Source organism: Silene latifolia, chromosome X (assembly GCF_048544455.1).
Source record: "Silene latifolia isolate original U9 population chromosome X, ASM4854445v1, whole genome shotgun sequence".
Taxonomy (NCBI): domain Eukaryota; kingdom Viridiplantae; phylum Streptophyta; class Magnoliopsida; order Caryophyllales; family Caryophyllaceae; genus Silene; species Silene latifolia.
In genome coordinates, this window is record NC_133537.1 from 133,764,287 (window position 1) to 133,786,437 (window position 22,151).

At 42.7% G+C, this 22,151-nt stretch overlaps 1 non-coding gene across 1 annotated transcript; it reads left to right on the forward strand.

Annotated features, from left to right (window-relative positions):
• Positions 1 to 14,859: 14,859 nt before the first annotated feature.
• Positions 14,860 to 14,966, forward strand: LOC141625513 (small nucleolar RNA R71). The gene has a single exon (XR_012535290.1). It is a non-coding gene; the product is annotated as a small nucleolar RNA R71 (small nucleolar RNA).
• The last annotated feature ends 7,185 nt before the right edge of the window (positions 14,967 to 22,151 follow it).

Here is a 22,151-nt window from a genome sequence, read left to right on the forward strand (position 1 = left end):
CAGGCTATCCAAAAACAAAATGCTAGGCAGAATCTAGCAACAAAGTAATAAGCAGTTGCCTAAAGAAGAAGCTAGAAAGAAAGAAAGAAAGGAAGATGGGCTGAAGAACTTCCCTTGGTCCTTTGGGCTGACCGAACCACGCCTAAAACATCCATAGGCCAAACCCCCTACTCCTCGGTCTATGGATGTGAAGCGAGTAATCCCAGTGAGGTCGACATTCCATTAGCCGGATGCGGCTGAATACAATAACGAGCAATATACCTCTAATGGAGGACAACCTGGACTTGACGGAAGAGCTAAGAAATGCAGCCAACATTAGAATGGCAAAGATATCAAAGCAAAGAGTTGCAAAAAGCTACAACAAGACTGTCAAAGCTAGAGTATTCAGGGTAGGAGACCTTGTTCTCAGAAAAGTTTTTCAAAAACACAAAAGAGAAGAATGCTGGCAAATTGGCCCCAACCTGGGAAGGTCCCTACCTGATTGACTCAATAGTCGGCCAGGGAGCTTATAGACTACAAACCCTGGACGGCGAAATGATCCCAAGAGCTTGGAATATTGCACACTTAAAACTATTTCACATATAAAATATATCTCTTAGCCCAGGTATAATCTTCATCTTACCATTTCCTGCCTAACCTGATATGAAACTAAATGTATGATATTTGCCATTATATGAATAAATGCCTTATATGATTTCTTCCATTATGTGCCCAAGTACTTGTCAATTTTCTCGTATTTCCCTTTATCGAGTAGAATCTTCAATATTTGTTTTACATACTGTACTTTACTTAAAACAAATTTTAAAGATTGGGGGCCACCCCACTGATATCCAACTGATATCCAACTTTTAGTTGCAAAAACAGGCCTTAAAATATTGAGCTCAATTTAATATACAAACCTGGAAACCTTTTCCTGGCTTGTATAACATAGATGGGTCATAAGCCCTCCAGACAGGCAGGGGACATAAGCCCTCCGACATGTGCAATAACCCCACCCATAACACAAAGAATGGCCAGATCCAAAAAAAATCGGCCCGATCGTCGAATAAGCGGCGAGATCCAAGTACACATCCAAAATGGCAGATCCAGACGAAAAGTTATATTCACGAGCCCTCCATACAGGCATAATCAAAGCCCTCCAGTCAGGCTAAGGATAATAAGCCCTCCAGCCAGGCAAAAATCATTTTATACGGGGACGAAGGTTAAAGATCCTGACAACTCGTACAAAGCCCTCCAGTCAGGCTGAGGATCATAAGCCCTCCACACAGGCAAATATCCTTTCAAAAGTACATCGAAAAAAAAAACAAAACAGGATCAAATACTATCACCAGTCAGAAATTGTTTCTCGCCTGACCGAGCACCATAATTCTTCTTTTCTCATGAAGGACATCAACCTCCTTCAGCTTACGATCCTAGGATTGTTCCAGAACTAATGCCTTCACTTAAAAGGTGTCTTGAAAAGTTATAACATTATTTATCTTCATCAGCATTGGGGCATCCTACATAACAGATTGTTCAAAGGTTGTCTTATACTCATCATCATGTCCTTAAGGAGGAAATTTCACCTCAACTTCATCGTCAGGCTTCTAATGAAAGTCGGGGTATATATCATTAAAGCTATATCTTTCCTGACTTGGCAAAAGCTTCATGAGTGATTCCAATACACTTACAAAAAACAATATGTCAGCGATTGCTTGATTATTGCCACCAGGTTTACTCTTTCCTATATTTCATATTTCACTCTCCTGTTTTTCTTTATATTTTCCACCTATCAGGAGCTATCATTCACGTGCAAGGGGACACGAGCGCATGACTAATCTAATTTTGTTTACGACTATCTAAATGCTAGTACAAAAAATATTGCAGGGATATTAATTCATACACACTTGGTAAATACACTTGATCAAGTTACTAACATTGTCGATCTGCACTTTACTCTAATTTTATCTATCATATAAGTGCGGCAAAAACAAGCCCTACCAACTGTATGCAGGTTAGAAAGAATCCTTAGACACATAAGAAAGCGGTTATTTTTTCATATATGGCCTGACCCAGCGCAGTGAAGAAACATTAAGTCAGGAATATGTACAAACTGCATGATCAAGCTTTGTCTATGATTGGAATGAAGTTATCTCCTCATTATTGGTTTGAACCACAAATAAATAAGGAGATAAGGGGAAATTGTTGAGCCTTATATTTTACACTACCGTCAGGCTAGAATTCGGCCTCAGCATTACCGTTCAGGCGAGTTCAACGTAACGGTCCAGGCAAGGAGACAGGCTAGAAGACTATATCAGGCGGATAGGGCATCATACTAAAAATACTGATCAGGGTACAACTCAGGTCAGGCATTATTATAAGTCAGACACTACTGACAATACAACATGCATTGTCAGGGTACAATGAACACAGTCAGGCTTGCGTACAAAGCGATTTAGCTGACGAGGCATTGATCTGAGCCAGGAGAGGTATCCGGGGATGAAGTGGACGACCAACAAATAATATGGAAAAGATATTTACAAATATTGGGGGCTAAGCAATTAAGCACATGTTGAAATAAACTAAGTCAAAGGTAGTTCCTATAATCAAGGGAGACTAAGTCCACATCTTTATAAGCATGAGGTGAAGATCAAAACCCTAGAAGAATGAGCATAAGGTAGCAGCAACTAATAAGGAAAAGTCCACTATATTTAAGGAGTCTTACCTACAAACTAGCAACAACCACCACATCTTAAGGAAGGGGTTGTTGCTCTCCAACGGTCACTATAAATAAGAAGGGATGAAGCTCATTCAAGGGACATCTTATCCCACTTTCATCTACTCTACCTTAAGCAAATACTACAATTATTTAGCAATTACAACATTGTTCTTATATTACGCAAAATACATAGTGAAATCCTCTCCTGGCTTGGTGCCCGTGGTTTTTTCCCATTCAAGGGTTTTTCCACGTATAAATCATTCATCATTTATTGGTTTTATCGAAAATGACAAGTAAGTATGCTTACCACGATCAGCCAGTACGACAACCTCTGACGTACGAACTCCGCGTACTTCACACTAGGAAGAAAGAGGGCGTCACCAATCGCACCAGCCAGGTCTATCGTCCTCTCAGCCTCTGAAGGCTCCCTAAACATCGTCCGTGGAGGATCAATGGGAACCGTGAAAGCGTCACGGGAGCACTGTCGAGCCAAACGCTCACCCAAGTACCACACAGGCCCCATGGGCATCGTCAACAACAACTGACTCGAACTCCAAGGACGGAGAACCTCAGCCACGAAAGCAGGAGCTCCAGTGTAGCTCTCCCAGGGCCGGGGCACCCACTAAAGCAAGAGGACGGGGGGTCATTCCTATGATCGTCTCTAAACAAAAGAAAAGATACAAGTGAAAATCAAGATACTTATGCTGTCCAAGATCAGGGCGTTCACGCCCCTCCTACAGATGTCGTACGAAGGCTGCTGACTCTTCCGATGGCACACGATCTAGTCCCTTACGACAAGGTACTCCCTCGGAACGTCCACCGCCTCTTGGGCGCGAAATTGGGAAATTAACAGTACACCCACGCCTGTAGACAAAAATAGTGATTACAAATTTATTCTCTAAAAAGTGATCTTTCATGTTTTCAAAAAATAAATGGAATAAAATGACAAAGTAATGATCTTTCATAATTGCAAGAAAGGTTCATAACTCCAACAGAAATCCAGGACCGACAGTGGCAGGAGAAGTCCCCTTCTCCATCAACTCCGGATGAACCATTGCCCTCATGTAGCGAGTGAGGACCACAAAGCTAGGGGTGACCTAGTCCCAATGACCTAGGCTACCCAAGTCAACAAGAAACGGAAGAAGCTTCGTCGACAGCCTCTCCCCCTTGTCTCCGAAGTAAATCGAAGACAAGAACCACCCAAGCCACAGACGAGCCCTCTGCTCAGCAGTACACGGAGGTGGAGGCACCATCCGCCCGTCCATCCTCACCCTCGCCGGAACCCTGCCGCCAAAGTAGTCCCTCACGTAGGAACTCGGCATTAAACCAGGAATCTGGTCCGCACTCGCAGCGAGGTTCCAGCCGATCAAACTTCTCGCTTCGACCTACTCTACTCTCATGGCCATCAATGGCCACACCACTGGCTCCTCTCCACCCGGCAGACCCGAAATCATGCCGTAGTCCTCCAGAGTGACCCCGATCTCCCCAAAAGGCATATGGAAAGTCAACGTCGTGTCCCAAAACCGATCAAGAAGGGCTCGAATCAAGCAAAGGTTGGCCCGAATCTTCTTTTCCTTGATCTCTCTCTAAGCCTGCACCAAGGCACCGAAGGCTCCTGATGCGTGTATTTTATATAAGGTTTTTACGTCATTTTTACACGCATTTCTGTACTATTTATGTAGCATCTAGCTACAAATACCCCCGAATGTTCTACTTTGGTTCGTTTTATGTAATTTGCAGGAATAAACCAAAGAGGAGCTAAATCGAGCCTATTTTGTCCCAATTGCATGCATTTATGGAGAATAAGGAGCCGGAGCTTGGAATCTAACATTTTGGAGACGCGTGAGCTGGTTTCGGAAGGTGCTTTAAGGTCTTACGTGCCAAGATAGCTCGATCGAGTGATTTATTGCTCGATCGAATGCTTTATATACTCCAAGTTGATCGATCGAGCAGTTCAAGGAGCCAATCGAGAAGACTTTGCAAGTTTGCTCGATCGAGTGGTTTATTTCCACTCGATCGAGTGGTTTGGTGCTAGTTTGCTCGATCGAGTGGTTTATTTCCACTCGATCGAGTGGTTTGTCCTGCTTTAGACTTTTTCCGCCTAGTTTTCGTATGGGCTTTTGTAATTAGTCCATAGATTAGGTTTAGAGTGTGTTTTTCGTATAAGACAGAGTGAAGAACAACGTAACTCGGTCTTCTCTCTCAGCACTGACTTTTACTCTATACTTTTGCTACTGTTCATTGGATTTTGTTTTCTTTCTACACTTTTGCTACTCGGATTCGGATTGCATTGGTACTATTATTCTTCTTTAATCTCTTAATCTTAATTATTGCATTAATTCCCTCTCTCCTTTATTGTTATCATAATTGCTTTAATTCGATCTTTGTTAGTTTTGTTATAATGTTTAGTTTCGATTATCTATTTGTTATTATTGTTAGTTCAATGATGATGCATAGCTAATTCCCCTCTGCTAAGACTATAGGGGATCCATAATTATGAAGGCAAAGTAATCGATCTATTGGGTTAATGCTGGTATAATCTTTGTTGTTAACTGCTGCAATTAATTGTATCTGTTTAATTGAGTCGACGCAATTAGGCATTTATATCTTAGTGACCCTTGACCTAGACCGAAAGGTTGGAAAAGGCGAGACTAGTAGCGAACAATAGGGCATTATAGTTAGGGCGAAAGCTACGCTATTTGTGCTTTAGGGCGAATTAAGATCGAAAGGAGATATTCACTGCTCCTCAGACCGTATCTGCATTGACTTGAGACCTAGATTACTTGACTGAATGATTATGGTGAACCGTCTGTCTTAGCTGTCTTTCTCTACTTGGTTAATCTTTATTCTCTTATCCTCTCTTCCCTATCCTCTCATTAGTTTAGAATATCACAATTAAAAAACCCCCAAATTGGTTACCTTGACGGACTTAGACGAGGCTGACATTTTCCCATCTCCCTGTGGATTCGACCCGACTTCCCTAGCTATATTAGTTAGAGCCAGTTGGTTATTTTTGATAGGCATACGACTGCCCTGTCAACTCCCTGCTCGATGATGGCATGCTCCTCCTCTGTCAGCTTCCCGAAGGCATCCATCATCGTCGTGTAGCCGGAAAAGGATCTCATGTTCTCAGCCTCCTACATCAATTCAAAAGAAAGTGTTATTAAGCATAGCAAATGACGAGGAATGAATGAACGAGAAATGAATAAGAATTGAATGAACATGGATGTGTACAATGAGTAAATGAACAAAAGAAATGGCAAATGCAAGACTCGCCATACTTCTTGTCGTCCGGTACGACAAGTGGCTCTCTGCTGCCCAAATGAGATGTCTGCCATCCCATTTCTCGGCCCACTCTGGCGCCCCTACGAGCTGGTGGCCGCCTCATCCCAGGTTAGCCCTCCGTGGGGCCTCCTCCTCCTCCTCTAAGTCCTCCTCCATCGCCTGAACGATGGAAGGCTTAACATCGATGTCGGTCTCCATGAAGTATCTCCCCGACGTAGAAGGGACGTCCTCTGCAATCAAAGCAATATAAAGCAAGATTAGAAGCATTTTCAAGCATTTTCTCGAGTATTTTGGATCGTAAAAATGGCATTTCTGACCATCTTTGGCCATGCTTTACAAAGTCTAACCACTCATATGGTAAGATGGGTCAAGCGTAGTTCAAGTCTGAGCCTAGTTGCGGGTTTGAGCCGAAAATTCGGCAGCATTTCGCTACAATGTCAAAATGCCATATAAAAGTGTCCCGGAGGAGCTGTCACAAATAAAAAATCCAACATGGTAGCAAGTTTACCCGCTACTCAAGGGTTCCAGAACACCAAGTTTCATCAAAAATGGGCTAGTATAGGGCCATTTTCGAAGGGTTTTACGGTTTAGCAGAGAAACCGTCACATTTCGCCCTCAAATGCTTATACTAGACTAAAATTCGGAAGGGATATATGGTTGTATTCCTAACATTGCCAATTACTACTTTCTAATGTCCATTTCATGAGGCAAATTCATTTGAGGCGAAAGCCCCAAATTTTCGAGTATATGGGTATTAAAAACCCTAATTTTTCGACCTAAAATCAAGTCCAAATGCGAATTAAAGCAAGAACGAGACACATACCTTGATTAGTCATGATTTATGGCAAGATTCGATCAAGTTTTCGACGGAATTTGGTTGGGTTTTGATAAAGGAATGAAGAATTGTGTTTTTTGAAATGAAAATAAAACACGACTGAAAGTCGGGTTTTTACCCAGACAGTGACGAGCTTGGGAAAGGACGCAGCACTAGCTGCGTCTCTTCCAAAGGTCGCAGCTCCTGCTGCGCCTTTTCCTCAACAGGTTTTTCTCAAAATTTGTTAAAATTCGTTATAAGTTCGTTGTTTGTGGGCCCGGACTTTGTGCGCCTCTTCTTCAACATATGACTCCATTTTGGCGTTCACTTCGTCCAGATCAACATTTTTCTTCAAAAACTACAAGACAACCACGACATTTTATTTTCTTCAGCGATGCTAAGGATGCATCGTTGTCGATTTATTTTCTTCAGCGGTGCTAAGGACGCGCCATTGTCGATTCGATACTTTTTATCTTTCTCCCCAGCGGTGCCAATGGCGCCCCGTTGTCGATCACAGCGAGAGTTTGCTTGAGGACAGAGACATGCAGATTCCCTACAATCAACGATATTTTCCCTGACGAGAGTTTGCTTGAGGACAGAGACAGGCAGATTCCCCAAAGTCATATATATGTTTCCCAGCGAGAATTTGCTTGAGGACAGAAACAGGCAGATTCCACAAAGTCATCTATATGTTTCCCAGCGAGAGTTTGCTTGAGGACAGAGAAAGGCAGATTCCCGGAAGTCATCTATATGTTTCCCAGTGAGAGTTTGCTTGAGGACAAAGACAAGCAGATTCCCCCAAGTATGGTTTCTTCTTATGGCTGGCAAGCTTCCTTACGTAGTCTAATGGACTTTAAACAACCCTCCCCGATAGTCGACAGACTCAAAAATGTTCCTGACGACAGGTCCCTGGCTCTGACTCCTTGAGCCGCCTCGCATTGCCATAGTCGCCAGGTTATAATCTTCGATTAACCTGATGTCTATACTTTGACTTTCGCCTTGTCCAAGCCTCAGTCAAAGTGGGGGCTCTGTAGATACCTCATTTCTGCACCTCCCGCCAGCCACTCAGTGATGGTTGGGCCGGATGTTTGATACACGGAGCGATTTTATGATAGTTCGTAAGTTCATCGACAAGTGATAGCTCAAACACTCGAGTCAACCTCATGGTCGTCATCTACGCACCGATATGGTCGTTTTGATAGTAATTGGAGTTCATTTGGAGTCCGGGTCAAAAACCGCTTCATTTTCTAATAAACCGTTTAAAATGCTGAGTCGGAATGTTCTAGAATTCTCTGGATATTTATTCCTCATTTTATTTTAATATCTTTAAGGAATTGTCTTCCGTATATTGTGTTTTCTGGAATAAGGAAGAATAGATCTACCGAAATTCCATAATAAAACGCGGAAATCTTGCTTGCAGAGGAGGAAACCTCCGGGGAAATGACGCAGCAGGTGTTGCGCCTCTTCCAAGAGTCGCAATGGTTGCTGCGCCTCTTACCCAGCCCTCTTTCAATGCTTTCCATAATCTTTCCGTGATTTGTTTCTGTATCCGTGCCATACCTAAACTCCTTCATGTGTTTAGTATAAATAGAGACCTTCGGCCTCCATATTTGGTACGCGAGTGTCCGCCCTTCTCTTCCCTATTTGCATTCTAGACCACGCTCTTCGCTTTCGACGCCTACGTTCTTGATCAATCGACCACATAAGCTCAGTTCATTCTGAGTCCTAGTCACATTGCATAGACCGACCAATTTGACCAACTCCACCTAATCAAACTAATCAATCTTTTAAATCCTTTAACAAGGGCACTTTCATATTCGCATATTCGAGTCGAGCAATCACTAAACGATAACATAGGCAATCGTGTTTCGTCAAACATGTAAGTCTGAGGGTGTAAAAACCTACTTTATTTATTGTATTTTTATTTCGTATCATCAATGTAAGGTTTATATCATAAGCACGTTCAAAACCGTCTTTAAAAGACATTCATTAAAACCGTATTTACAAATCAGGGGAGGTCTGACGTCGAGAAGAAACTGATACCCGTCGTTGTGAGTACCAAAAATAAGATTTATAATTTCCTATTAAGACTAACCTAGGCTAGTGGTAACAGGGTCGAACCACAAGGAGGCGAATGTAATTAATAGCTGTCTAATTCTAGTCTAAGGTAACGATTGTGGGGGTTGAATTGATTTGGTCTATAGCTAGGAGTAATAAAAACAGTAAACTAAATAAACGGATTAAAATAGATAAGGAAGGGGTACTAGGATGGTCGGTTCGTTATAGCTTCGGCGGCAAAGATACTAAACAGTCCAAATCGAACACATGTGAGGCGGGAAAACAAGAGGTCCTCTCGGTCCAGTCTTAACAGATAGCATCTTTCGATCTCGCTATAAGTCCCTAATATCACTAATACTGACTCTCGTCCTGAAAAGTGAGTAATAATCTAAACTTTACCTATCTTTCGATCTAATGGGTCAGTCATAAATTAAGCATCTAACTGGTCGCATGCATTCGATTCGTTAAATACAACATTAAAATCAATTAAAACGAAAGGTAACCTCACGTGGTCGGTCGATCGACCAGGTATGGCGATCGATCGCCCGACACGCGATTTCAGTCCAAATTAATACTACGCCGCCTACGCCATAATTCCCCTACATCCTAGCACAATTGATTTAGCTACTCATGGCTATGGCAAAAATAACAATAATATTGGCGATAAAGACTACTGAATTCATGCTAAAAATAGTAGAACAAACAATTAACATAAAGCGATAAAACGGTTTCGGGAACCTAACTAGCAATTCTATACTAATAACGAAATAAGAGTGAATTCAAATAAGGCAGAAGAATACCGAGATTGCGGAGGAATGATTAAGAATAAGAACAAAATTCCAATGCCAAAACAATATTCCGAACCCTAATAAAATCAATGTTCTTGTGTAAAACTTAGATAAAAATCGGATCCCTAAAATCGGTGTTCTAAGTTACGTTATATAGCAAACATACGTAACACTTATTATCAAAACCTAAACATCATGAGCTTCAAGTTCCTCGATCTTTTAATTCTAAATGCTGGGATAGCGGCTTGGTCGATCGACTAAGCATGGCGGTCGATCGATCGCTCTTGATGTCTGAGCTTCGGAACCCGCGCAGGTTGGTCGATCGATGATGGTAGTGGTCGATCGATCGCTGAGCTGCTACTTGACTTCTATAATCTCGTGGATTTGTCTTTTGGGCCTTGGATTGCGCACCAAGCTCGTTCCTTAAGAGAATACTTCACGTCAAATGCAATGCAGATACTGGGACGGATTTAGCTCGATTTCATTTGCATTCTTCACATTTCTGCAATAATGTACAAAAACACGAAAGTAGACGGAAATAGGGGAAATGGCAGCATAAACTACACAAATGAGCTCTGAAATGCGTGTAAAATGAGGTGCAAAACATCATATAAAAGACACGCATCAAACTTCCCCAAACCAAACCCTTGCTTGTCCCCAAGCAAGAACTAGACTCGATCTAATGACCTAATGGAACGAGTTCAATCTCAGAGCGAAATGCAACATGTAAAGCCTAAACCAATTTAATGCAATAACTAACAATCAATTAGCAACTATGAATCATGCAACCGAGTTATGAAGTCGTTAAAAACTGCTGAACCGTCAACCATAGAGACTTATCAAATTGGACTGTCACGGGTCGCTCTTATCACACATAAGCACAGATGAATATATAAGAGGATAGAAAGAATTCATTTTGTACAGACTCTCACCTAACTACGACCCATAAGAACATGCCTGCAATATAATATGAAAGTAATCTCTACAACCGTACATACGCATTTCAACCAACAAAAGACCATGACACATGCCGAGGTAAAAATGGGATATGTGAGGTATGGGTAAGAAGAGGCAAAATATTTATGGAAAAGTGGAGGTACAGGTGATCAAGCTAGTACCAAAATGGAACCATATGGCAACATCCAAATTCTTGCTCATAATCAAACGAAACGGTGCTATAGCAAGCACAAATCTCACAATCTCCAGGTATAAAAGTAATCAACTAACTCCCCATAATATATGAATAATACATGGGAGCAAAAATCGCCATAAGATAAAGCTTGAATTATGCGAAGTGATTTCTTTTCTTTCTCTCGAACCTCGGTCGATCGACCTATGATGCCAGTCGATCGACCGCTTAAACAGTACAGAACCTCTTTTTCTCTTTCTTTTTGAATCATTTTTTTCTTCTTTTTTTTTTCTTTTTTATTTTTTTTCTTTCCTTCCTTTCTTTTCATTCTACCAATAACATCTCAATCGAGCAAAAGGCTGCCAAAAACGAAGTGACAATCCCAACAACTAAACTACTAGCTTGACAAGGGCAGGCTAAATGTAGGATGTAGTAAATGGGACAAAAAGGATATTTTTGGCAGTGTGGATTTCATGGGCAGAACGAATAAAGGGAAACCTCTACCACATGTGTCAACGAACCACAAACCGAATGCATACAGGTATTAAGCAGATTAAGTTCATATTTATGCAAATTGATTTGACATGTCTCATAAGGAGTAACTACTCACATCCTAGATAAACTGGTCGTAGATGTCACCAGTTATAGGCTCTAAATCTCATAAATATGATGTAGTTTGCCAATTTTCAAAGTCAAGTCTCAAGTTCAGCAAGAAATTTAACGAAAACTCGTAGATATGCACTTATATGATTCTACTAATAACATGTCAATTAGCAAGGCTTAGGCAAAACAGATGCAAGTGCAATGTCATCATTGAAATACTATCGTTCCAACTCGACCTATATGCTAAAATAAACATGCATTTTTTTGAATTTTGATGAAATTTTTCAATTTTTTGGATTTTTGAATATAAGAATGAAATAAACAATGCAAAACAAAATGTAAACGTGAATGCAAGCAAATGATATGCGACGCAAAACCCTTCCCCAAACCAAATCGCACAATGTCCCCATTGTGCAAAATCATGTAATGAAGAAAAGAGAAATGGGAATTTGCGAGAAAATAAATAAATAAAAATGACGTGAAGTGGGACTCGGGAACTCACAAGACTTTGAGCGCAGCAAAGGAAACCTCCCCAAACCAGCGTGAGCTAGGAGGTTTCAGTAGCCAGCAGTGCTACCAATAAGTACCTGAAAGACAAAACAAAACCCACGCACGAGAAGGACAATAATGAAGCGGTATTATGTGCATAATTGAGAAAAATAGAAGAAATAAATAAAATGACGGAAGATAAAGTGGAGTAGAAAACTCCCTCAATTCCGCAAATCGACCAAACATAGCAGGAGAGAGGTCGTAAACAGGTACAGCAGTGCAGGTCGGTCGATCGACCACATAGCTCAGTCGATCGACCGAGGTGAAAGGAACAGTAGCTCCTGGAACTGCGGACCGATCGATCGACTATATAGATCGATCGATCAAGATATCTTTGTAACTTCTTATTTCTTCGTATTTGCTCAATTACTTGAGCTAAAGAGGTCTAAAAACCTGCAAATGCACAATAATATGCGCCCAAAATTGCGCAAAACCCAAAATAAAGTCTAAAGCGTATAAAATCCTAAGCAAGCAAAATAAAATGTGAAGTTTCGCGCACACAAAAGCAATAAAAGGTGTCTAACAAAAGCAAATAAAAAGTTTGGAAAACATATGATCAACTAGTAGTTGATCAAGAACGGCCACGGAATGGCCCACTTCGTCGCCTTCTGGCTACTAGAGGTAGCCTCAGCGGTGCTTATCTTATCAGTTGCACCCTTCTTAGCTTCTACGCCAGCATGGCTCAACGGATCAACACTTTCATCATCTCCCCAGTCAATGATCTCTTCTTGCTCGTCAAAGTCCAAGTTGGACTCCATTACTTTGACTAGCTCGTCATCAACTTCCTCATCGGTGGCTTAGCTAAGGCAACCAAGACCTCCTCGTGAAACGATTGGCTTCCTTGCAGCTGGAGTGACTTGCAGCTCTTCCTTCCCCAAACCAGCTCCTGCAACATCAGAAATAGACAAATCTTCCTCCAATTTGCTCCCAATCTAGGGCGGAGGGGTTACAACAGGAATAGAGATAGGCATATCAGGAAGCACAAAGTACGATTTCTTGTCAGAAACCGTGTTACAAGTCACAGGCCACATGGGGTCCTTTTTCTTAGCCGGCTGGGCAAAAATAATAGAATGTTTGCCCACTTTAAAAGTCAAGGTTCCTAGACCGACATCTATGACTGCACCAGCAGTGTGCAGAAATGGCCTACCCAAAATAATGGGAATGTGGGCATCCTCAGGCATGTCAAGTACAACGAAGTCGACGGGGAAGAAAAACTTCCTTATTTGGACAGGGATGTCCTCTAAGACTCCTATTGGCTAGACCGCAGATCGGTCAGCCATCTGTACTGTCATGTCTGTCACTGCGAACCTAGTTAGTTTGAGCTTCCTAGCAAGACTCAGGGGCATGACACTTATACTAGCTCCTAAGTCACATAATGCCTTCTCAATAGAGAAGGTACCTATATTACAAGGAACAGAAAAGCTACCTGGGTCAGCTAGTTTATGGGGTGATGTGAGACAGATAAGAACAAGTTTCCTCATCGGTGCGACAAAGTATGCCTTTTTTGAGTGACTTTTTCTTAGACAGGAGTTGTTTCATGAATTTAGTGTAGGCAGCCACTTGATTGACCAACTCAAGGAAAGGTACTTGTACATTCAAACTACGAATAACCTTTTTAAATTTATTGAAAGATACCTGTTCCTTTGTCGGCACTAGTCTTTCCGGATATGGGGCTGTAAGAAGTAGCTTAGCCCTCTCCTCTAAATCGCGCATGCCGGTATCCGTGGACTTAGGCTGGAAGTCCATTACTTTCTCCTTGTTGAAGCTTGAACCCTCTTCAGACCGTCTCAAATGTGAACCATTGATCGACATCGGGTCGTACTTCGGAGCCGGGACTGACCCATCAGCACTCGAGTCTTTCCCCAATATTTTCGGGACTGTCGTGCCCCGAAACAAATGATCCCTCAAGTTGTCGGGCATCGAAGGACGAAAAATCTCAATATTAGCAGGTGCCTCAGTCGATCGACCACCTTGTTCAGTCGATCGACTGAGGTGTATAGTTCCAGAAGCTCCTGTAACCCGCATATCAGTCGATCGACCGGGTATATCAGTCGATCGACTAATATACCTGGTAGACGCCTTGTTCTTTTTATTTTTCGTTAAAGCTTTCTTTTGACTCGGTTCCGCCTCATTCTTTTCAGGGGCATCCTCGACCATAGCAGGCCCCTCCAGGGTAGACCCACTCCTTAAAGTAATGGCATTCAGGGTCTCTTTCTGGTCAGTTTGAGTCGGTAAGTGTCCGGGAGCTCGAGTGGTACTCTTACTAGCCAATTGAGCAATTTGGCTCTCTAGTAGCTTCATCCCGGCCTCTCTAGCTTGGGACTCCTTCAGCAGCAAGTTCTTAAACTCAGTAAAATCGTAATTCTGGGAATGTTGCTGTTGCGGCACATAGGGAGGTTTTCGGTATTGTTGTTGCTTATGATGAGGGGGTACATAAGCTTGCTGCTGCTGCTGTTATGGAGGTTGTGTCGGATTAAGGAAATTCTGGCTACTCCACCTCAAGTTGGGGTGGACATTCGGCTCATAGTACGTGTTTGTCTGCCTATAGTGTTGAAAGGCAGCACAAGACTCAAAGGGGACAGAACAATTCTCTGAGACATGCCCCTCAGCTCCACATCTTCTACAGACGAAAGGACCGTCTAAAACAGCGTTAACATGGTACATCCCTCCTTTAGAAGCTCCTCCCAACTCATATTTGTCAAACCTTGCAGTGAGAGCTTCTAGTGCAGCAACAGAGGAAGATTCAGCAGCTCTCCTCCTCGGTTTCCTCTCAATTCTCATATTCGACCTTATGAGTGGCCAAATCATCGATGATCTTCCACCCCTTGGTCTCTCCCATGTTCTCAGCAAATCGGCCATTGGCTGCAGCATCCAAAATAGCCCTCGATCATCATACTGACCCATTATAGAACGATTGCAAAGACTCCATTTTTCGAACCCATGGTGCGGTATGGTTCGCACCAGTTTCTTGAAACGGACCCATGCTTCATGAAAGTTCTCATCAGGCCCCTGTTTAAAGCTCGTGATCTGAGCTCTAATGGCATTCGTCTTCGAGGCAGAGAAGTATTTTTGTAGAATGTCGGGCTAAGGAATTCGATCGGTGATCCCATGAGCGGCTCGGTCCGGATCTCTATACCACTCCTTGCAAAGCATCACGAAGAGAGAAAATGAACATGGTCTCCTTGATCCGGTCTTGGGTCACACCGGTCGGCGGGGGTATAGAGCAGCAATAATCAATAAAAATCTTCATGTGCTTGGCTGCATCTTCATTTGCAGCTCCCCCAACATGGTTTCTCTCAACCAGGTTAATATAGGAAGGCTTTGCTCAATTTTCTCGCCTCCCAGGTAGTTCGAATCCTTTATAGAGATTCGCAGATGTCGGCTCTGAGTGACTAGCAATGGTTGCTTCTTGACCATGTTGGGATTTCGGAGAAGTGACTGTCTCAATTGAAGAAGTAGAGGAGGGGAGATGTAGGTGGATCTCCTTGACAGCAGCGTTCTCGTAGTAGCTTGACAGAGTACTCGGCTCTTCCTCTGTCGGTAATACCCTTTGTGATCGTCTCAACTCGCGCAAGGATTTCTCGATCTCAGGATTTAATGGTACTAGTTCACCACCCTGTGACCTGCGCATAAGAAGAAACTACAAAAAGAATATAAGAAAAGTTTAAGGAACGGAAGTCCCTTAAACTAAAGAAAGACTAAATAAAAACAACTTAAAATTAGAACAATTGCCTCTAAAACGGCGCGCCAAAATTTGATACCCGTCGTTGTGAGTACCAAAAATAAGATTTATAATTTCCTATTAAGACTAACCTAGGCTAGTGGTAACAGGGTCGAACCACAAGGAGGCGAATGTAATTAATAGCTGTCTAATTCTAGTCTAAGGTAACGATTGTGGGGGTTGAATTGATTTGGTCTATAGCTAGGAGTAATAAAAACAGTAAACTAAATAAACGGATTAAAATAGATAAGGAAGGGGTACTAGGATGGTCGGTTCGTTATAGCTTGGCGCGACAAAGATACTAAACAGGTCCAAATCGAACACATGTGAGGCGGGAAAACAAGAGGTCCTCTCGGTCCACTCTTAACAGATAGCATCTTTCGATCTCGCTATAAGTCCCTAATATCACTAATACTGACTCTCGTCCTGAAAAGTGAGTAATAATCTAAACTTTACCTATCTTTCGATCTAATGGGTCAGTCATAAATTAAGCATCTAACTAGTCGCATGCATTCGATTCGTTAAATACAACATTAAAATCAATTAAAACGAACGGTAACCTCACGTGGTCAGTCGATCGACCAGGTATGGCAGTCGATCGACTGACACGCGATTTCGATCCAAATTAATACTACGCCTACGCCATAATTCCCCTACATCCTAGCACAATTGATTTAGCTACTCATGGCTATGGCAAAAATAACAATAATATTGGCGATAAAGACTACTGAATTCATGCTAAAAATAGTATAACAAACAATTAACATAAAGCGATAAAACGGTTTCGGGAACCTAACTAGCAATTCTATACTAATAACGAAATAAGAGTGAATTCAAATAAGGCAGAAGAATACCGTGATTGCGGAGGAATGATTAAGAATAAGAACGAAATTCCAATGCCAAAACAATATTCCGAACCCTAATAAAAACTGAATGTTACTGTGTAAAACTTAGATAAAAATCGAATCCCTAAAACTGGTGTTCTAAGTTACGTTATATAGCAAACATACGTAACACTTATTATCAAAACCTAAACATCATGAGCTTCAAGTTCCTCGATCTTTAATTCTCGTCTGGGATAGCGGCTTGGTCGATCGACTAAGCATGGCGGTCGATCGATCGCTCTTCTTCAAATGTCTGATAGCACGGAACTCGCGGGTTGGTCGATCGACTGATGGTAGTGGTCGATCGACTGCTTGAGCTGCTACTTGACTTCTATAATCTCGTGAATTTGTCTTTTGGGCCTTGGATTGCGCACCAAGCTCGTTCCTTAAGCGAATACTTCACGTCAAATGCAATGCAGGATACTCGGGGACGGATTTAGCTCGATTTCCGCTGGATTCTTCACATTTCTGCAATAATGTACAAAAACACGAAAGTAGACGGAAATAGGGGAAATGGCAGCATAAACTACACAAATGAGCTCTGAAATGCGTGTAAAATGAGCTGCAAAACATCATATAAAAGACACGCATCAGAAACGCAGCAGTAGCTGCGCCTTTTTGAAGAATCGCAGCATCTGCTGCGCCTCTTCCTGAGGCTGCCGCTGCTCCTGCTTTTCTTCCTCTTCCTCGACCTTCTATAGTTTTCCCTTTCCTCTTTTTCTTTTGTTTTCTTTCGTTCATATGAGTATATAATCTTGTTTTTACTAATCGTTTTCAAATTATAATTTTTTATCGGCTTAAATCTCTTATAATTCGATATTAGCGGGTTTTCGTCACTTATTCAAACCCGGATTTTAGAGGTTCCATTCGTTCATATCGATTCTCTGGGATTCGTCTTTTGTACTTGCTTTTCTTTATTTAATTTCAATTTAATTAATTCAATTTTGCTTTCGTGTTCAAGTTTGTTCTTTTCGTAAATCCGACACGAGTTCGTCTCTAATTATGTAAATCACTGTAAATTATCACCTTTAATTCGTTTTATGACGGTTCCAGATGTATGTAATTGGCTAAATCACTTTTACTTGAGTCTAATATCAATGGTCGATCCTAAATTTACCAATGAACATTAACAATCTGCGATTCTGACTTCACATACATAGTCCAACTCAAGAACAGACGCAGGAGGAGCTGCGCCTCTTCTAGAGGATGCAGTAGATGATGCGCCTGTTCTGGGTTAGCTTCTGTCTCTGAACTCTTTCTCGCTCTGACGTAGCTTCAAATTACGTATTAAATCGACTATTAATCGTATTATCGCCTCTAATCTGATGTAGTTTTCACCTTTTAATCCTAATTTTTTTATTTTCTCCTCCAAAATTCTGTTTTGAGCATGCTTTTGACGTACATCAATTATCCATTGTAACCATTGTAATTTTAATTATTGTAATTTATTCATTTATCGTATTTATTTATTATGTATGATTTATCTACTTGGCTTTCACATGTAATTTAATCTAACATCCTACTTCGACCCAATTGAGTGCTAAATTACATGTTCACCGACGTAGTTTAATCTCATATCCTAGGATTAATCTTTTGTTTGTTGCATTGCATGCATATAATCGACGACATATCAACTATGAACAATTTACCTAATCATTAGTAGAGGCCGCTAACGAGGCGGGCGGGATTAGGTGTTCGATTAAAGAGCTTCCTAATATATACCCTCACCCCTTACTCCATGCCTCTGTGAACATCCGTGTTCATTGGCATCCACGAGAGTCATTCTAGACATAGAATGCTAAGGGTAACGAGTTTTTAGTGTTCATGTTACTACTTTGTGTCTTGACATGGCACGAGGTATTCGAACGGTTCCAATTTCCCATAAAAATTGGTGGCGACTCCACAAATGCAGGCTCATTCAAAGCCCCCTTCCGCGCGCGCCGCGGGTGGCCCATGTCCACAAGCGTCTGGCGAACAAATTCAGCGTACTCCTCACCAGGGAGAAGGAGAGCGTCACCACTTGCAGCAGCCAGGTCAGTCGTCCTCTTAGCCTTTAAGGGATCCCTAAACATCGTCCGTGGAGGCCGGAGGGTCGATGGGAACCGTAAAAATGTCGTGGGAGCACTGCCGAGTCAAACGCTCACCCAAGCACCATACAGGCCTTATGGGCCTTATGGGCATCGTCAATAGCAACCTGCTCGAACTCCGGGAACGGAGAACCTCAGCCACCAAGCCTGGAGCCCCAGAGTAGCTCTCCTATGGCCGGGACACCCAATAAAGCAATAAAACGAGGGGTCATTCCTATGATCGTCTCTAAATAAAAGGAAAAATAAAATGAAGATCAAAGACACTTAAGATGTCTAAACTCAGGGCATTCACGCCCCTCCGACAAACATCGTAAGAAGACCGCTGGCTCTTCTGACGACACACTATCCAGTCCCTCACGACGGGGTACGCTCTCGGTACATCTGCCGCCCTCGTGGGCGCGAAGCCAGGAAAGTAAGAGTACACCCACGCCTGCAGGCAAAATAATAATGATTACTTTCAAAAAATGATCTTTCATATTTTCAAAAATGATCTTTCATATTTGCAAGAAAAGTCCAGGACCGACAGTGGCAGGAGAATTCCCCTTCTCCATCAACTCCGGATGAACCATGGCCCTCATGTAGCGCATGAGGACTGCAAACCTAGGAGTAACCCAGTCCCAATGACCCAGGCTACTCAAGTCAGAAAAGAACGGAAGAAGCTTCGTCGATAGTCTCTCCCCCTTGTCTCCGAGGTAAATCAAAGACAAGAACCACCACAACCACAAACGAGCCCGCTTCTCAGCAGTAGAAGGTGGTGGAGGCACCATGCGTACATCCATCCTCAGTCTCGCCGGAACCCTGCCGCCGAAGTAGTCCCTGACGTAGGTACTCGGCACCAAACCAGGAACCTGGGTCGCACTCGTAGCCAGGTTCCAGCCGATCAATCTCCTCGCCTCAGCCGAGTCTACTCTCATGGCCGTCAACAGCCACACCAACGGCTCCTCTCCACACGGCAGACCCGAGATCATATCGTAGTCCTCCAAAGTGACCCTGATCTTTCCAAAAGGCATATGGAAAGTCGAGGTCGTGTCCCAGAACCGATCAATAAAGGCTCGAATCAGGCTGAGGTTAGCCCGAATCTTCTTCTCCTTGATCTCCCTCCAGCCTTGTACCAAGGCACCAAAGGCTCCCCGCTTGATGATAGCCTTCTCCTCCTCCGACAGCTTCCCGAAGGCGTCCATCATCGTCGTGTAACCATAAAATGACCTCATGTTCCAAGCCTCCTGTGTCAATTCAAAAGGAAGCTTTCTTAAGCATAGAGAAATGCAAGAATAAATAAGTATAGGAAATGACAAGAAATAAATAAGTAAGTAAGGAAGTGTCAAGCTGAAGGCTTACCATGCTCCTCGCCGTCATATACGACAAGTGGCTCTCCGCCGCCCAAATAAGATGTCTACCCTTCCATTTCTCGGCCCACTCAGGTGCTCGTGCAAGCTGACGGCCGCCTCGTCCTATATTGGCCCTCCGCGCGGCCTCCTCCTCTATATCGTCCTCCATCTCCTGGACGGTTGAAGGGTCAACGTCGGTGTCCATAGGCTCTCTCCCCGACGTAGAAGGAATGTCCTCTGCAAATCGAAGTGAACAAAGCAATGTCAAGCGTTTTCAAGAATTTTCAAGCGTTTTCAAAACGGCATTTCTAGCAATCTTTGGCCAGACTTTCCAACCCCGGCCACACATGTGGTAAGTTAAGTCAAGACAAGTCTAAGTTCAAGTCTAGTTGCGGGTTTGAGTCGAAAATTCGGCAGCATTTCGCTACAATATCAATTATGCCACACAAAAGTGTCCCGGAGGAGCTGTCACAAATGGAAAATCCGGTATGATAGCAAGTTTACCCATTACGCAAGGGTTCCAAAACATCAAAAATTGGCTAGTATAAGGGCCATTTTTGAAGGGTTTTACGGTTTAGCAGAGAGACAGTCACATTTCGCCCTCAAATCCTTAATACTTGACGAAAATTCGAAAGAAATACATGTTTATGTTCCTGAAATGATCAATTACTCATTTCTAATGTCAATTTCATGAGGCAAATCCATTTGGGACGAAAGCCCCAAATTTTCGAAATAAATGGGTATGTAAATCCTAATTTTCGACCCAAAATCGAAGCTCAAATGCAAAATAAATCAAGTACAAGACACATACCTTGATTAGTCATCGTCTATGGGAGGTGTTTATCAAATTTTGACGGAATTTGGTTGAGTTTTTGTGAAGAAATGAAATGTTTTGTGTTTTGAAATGAAAAACAAAACACGGCTTTAAGTCGGGTTTTACCCATACAGGGGTGAGCTCGGGAGAAGACGCAGCACTTGCTGCGCCTCTTCCAAAGGTCGCAGCTTTTGCTGCGCCTTTTCCTCAGCGGGTTTCCTCAGAAATTCGTTATAAGTTTGTTATTTGTTGGGCCAGGCTTCATGCGCCTCTTCCTCAACATATGGCTCCTATCAGCATTTTCTCTTCAACAGACTACTGGCAACCACGACATTTTTTATTCCCCGCGAGAATTCATGATCGCTAAGTACAGTTCATGGGTTTCTCCTTTTTATCGGAATTTTGCTTGCAACGACCCGAGCGGATTTTCTCCTCAGCGGTGCCAAGGGCGTGTCATTGTCGATCTACACCTTTTTTCTCCTCAGCGGTGCTAAGGACGCGCCCTTGTCGATTAGACACTTTTCCTCAACGATGTCAAGGGCGCGTCATTGTCGATCTATTATTTCTCCTCAGTGGTGCCAAGGGCGCGCCGTTGTTGACTCAACATATGATTCTTCCCCGGCGAAGTCATCAATATATTCCCTAGCGAGAGTTCGTTGCCGCTTACAGCCTACGAATTTCTCAGAAGCAGAGTTCGCTTGAGACCAACGCAAGCAGATTCCCTAGCAGTTTCTTCCAACGTCCTGCTGACCTTCATGTGTTCCTCTTTCAGGATAACCCTTCAGACAACCTTCATATAATCCTTTCAGAATCCCTGTAACCCCTAATGCCTTCAGACAACAAGTTATCTTCAGACCAAAGAGTTTTGCCGAAGCGCCTTCAGTCTCGTTTCACCTAGGGGTGTCTCAGGTATGGTTTCTTCTTATGGCTAGAGAGCCTCCTTATGTAATCCAATGGACTTTAAACGACCCTCCCTGATAGTCGACAGACTCTAAAATGTTCCCGATGACAGGTCCTTGGCTTAGACCCCTTGAGCCGCCTCGCGTCGCCATAGTCGTCAGGTTGTAATCTTTGATTGACCTAATGGCTATACTTTGACTTTTGCCTTGTTCAAGCGTCAGTCAAAGTGGGGGCTATGTAGATACCTCATTTCTACACCTTCCGCCAACCACCCAGTGATGATTGGGCTGCATGTTTGATACGCGGAACGATTTTATGACAGTCCATAAGTTCATCGACAAGTGATAGCTCAAACACTCGACTCAACCCCATGGTCGTCATCTACGCACCGATACGGTCGTTTTGACATTAATTAGAGTTCATTTGGAGTCCGGGTCAAAAACAGCTTCATTTTCTAAAAACCGTTTAAATGTCGAGTCGGAATATTCCGGAA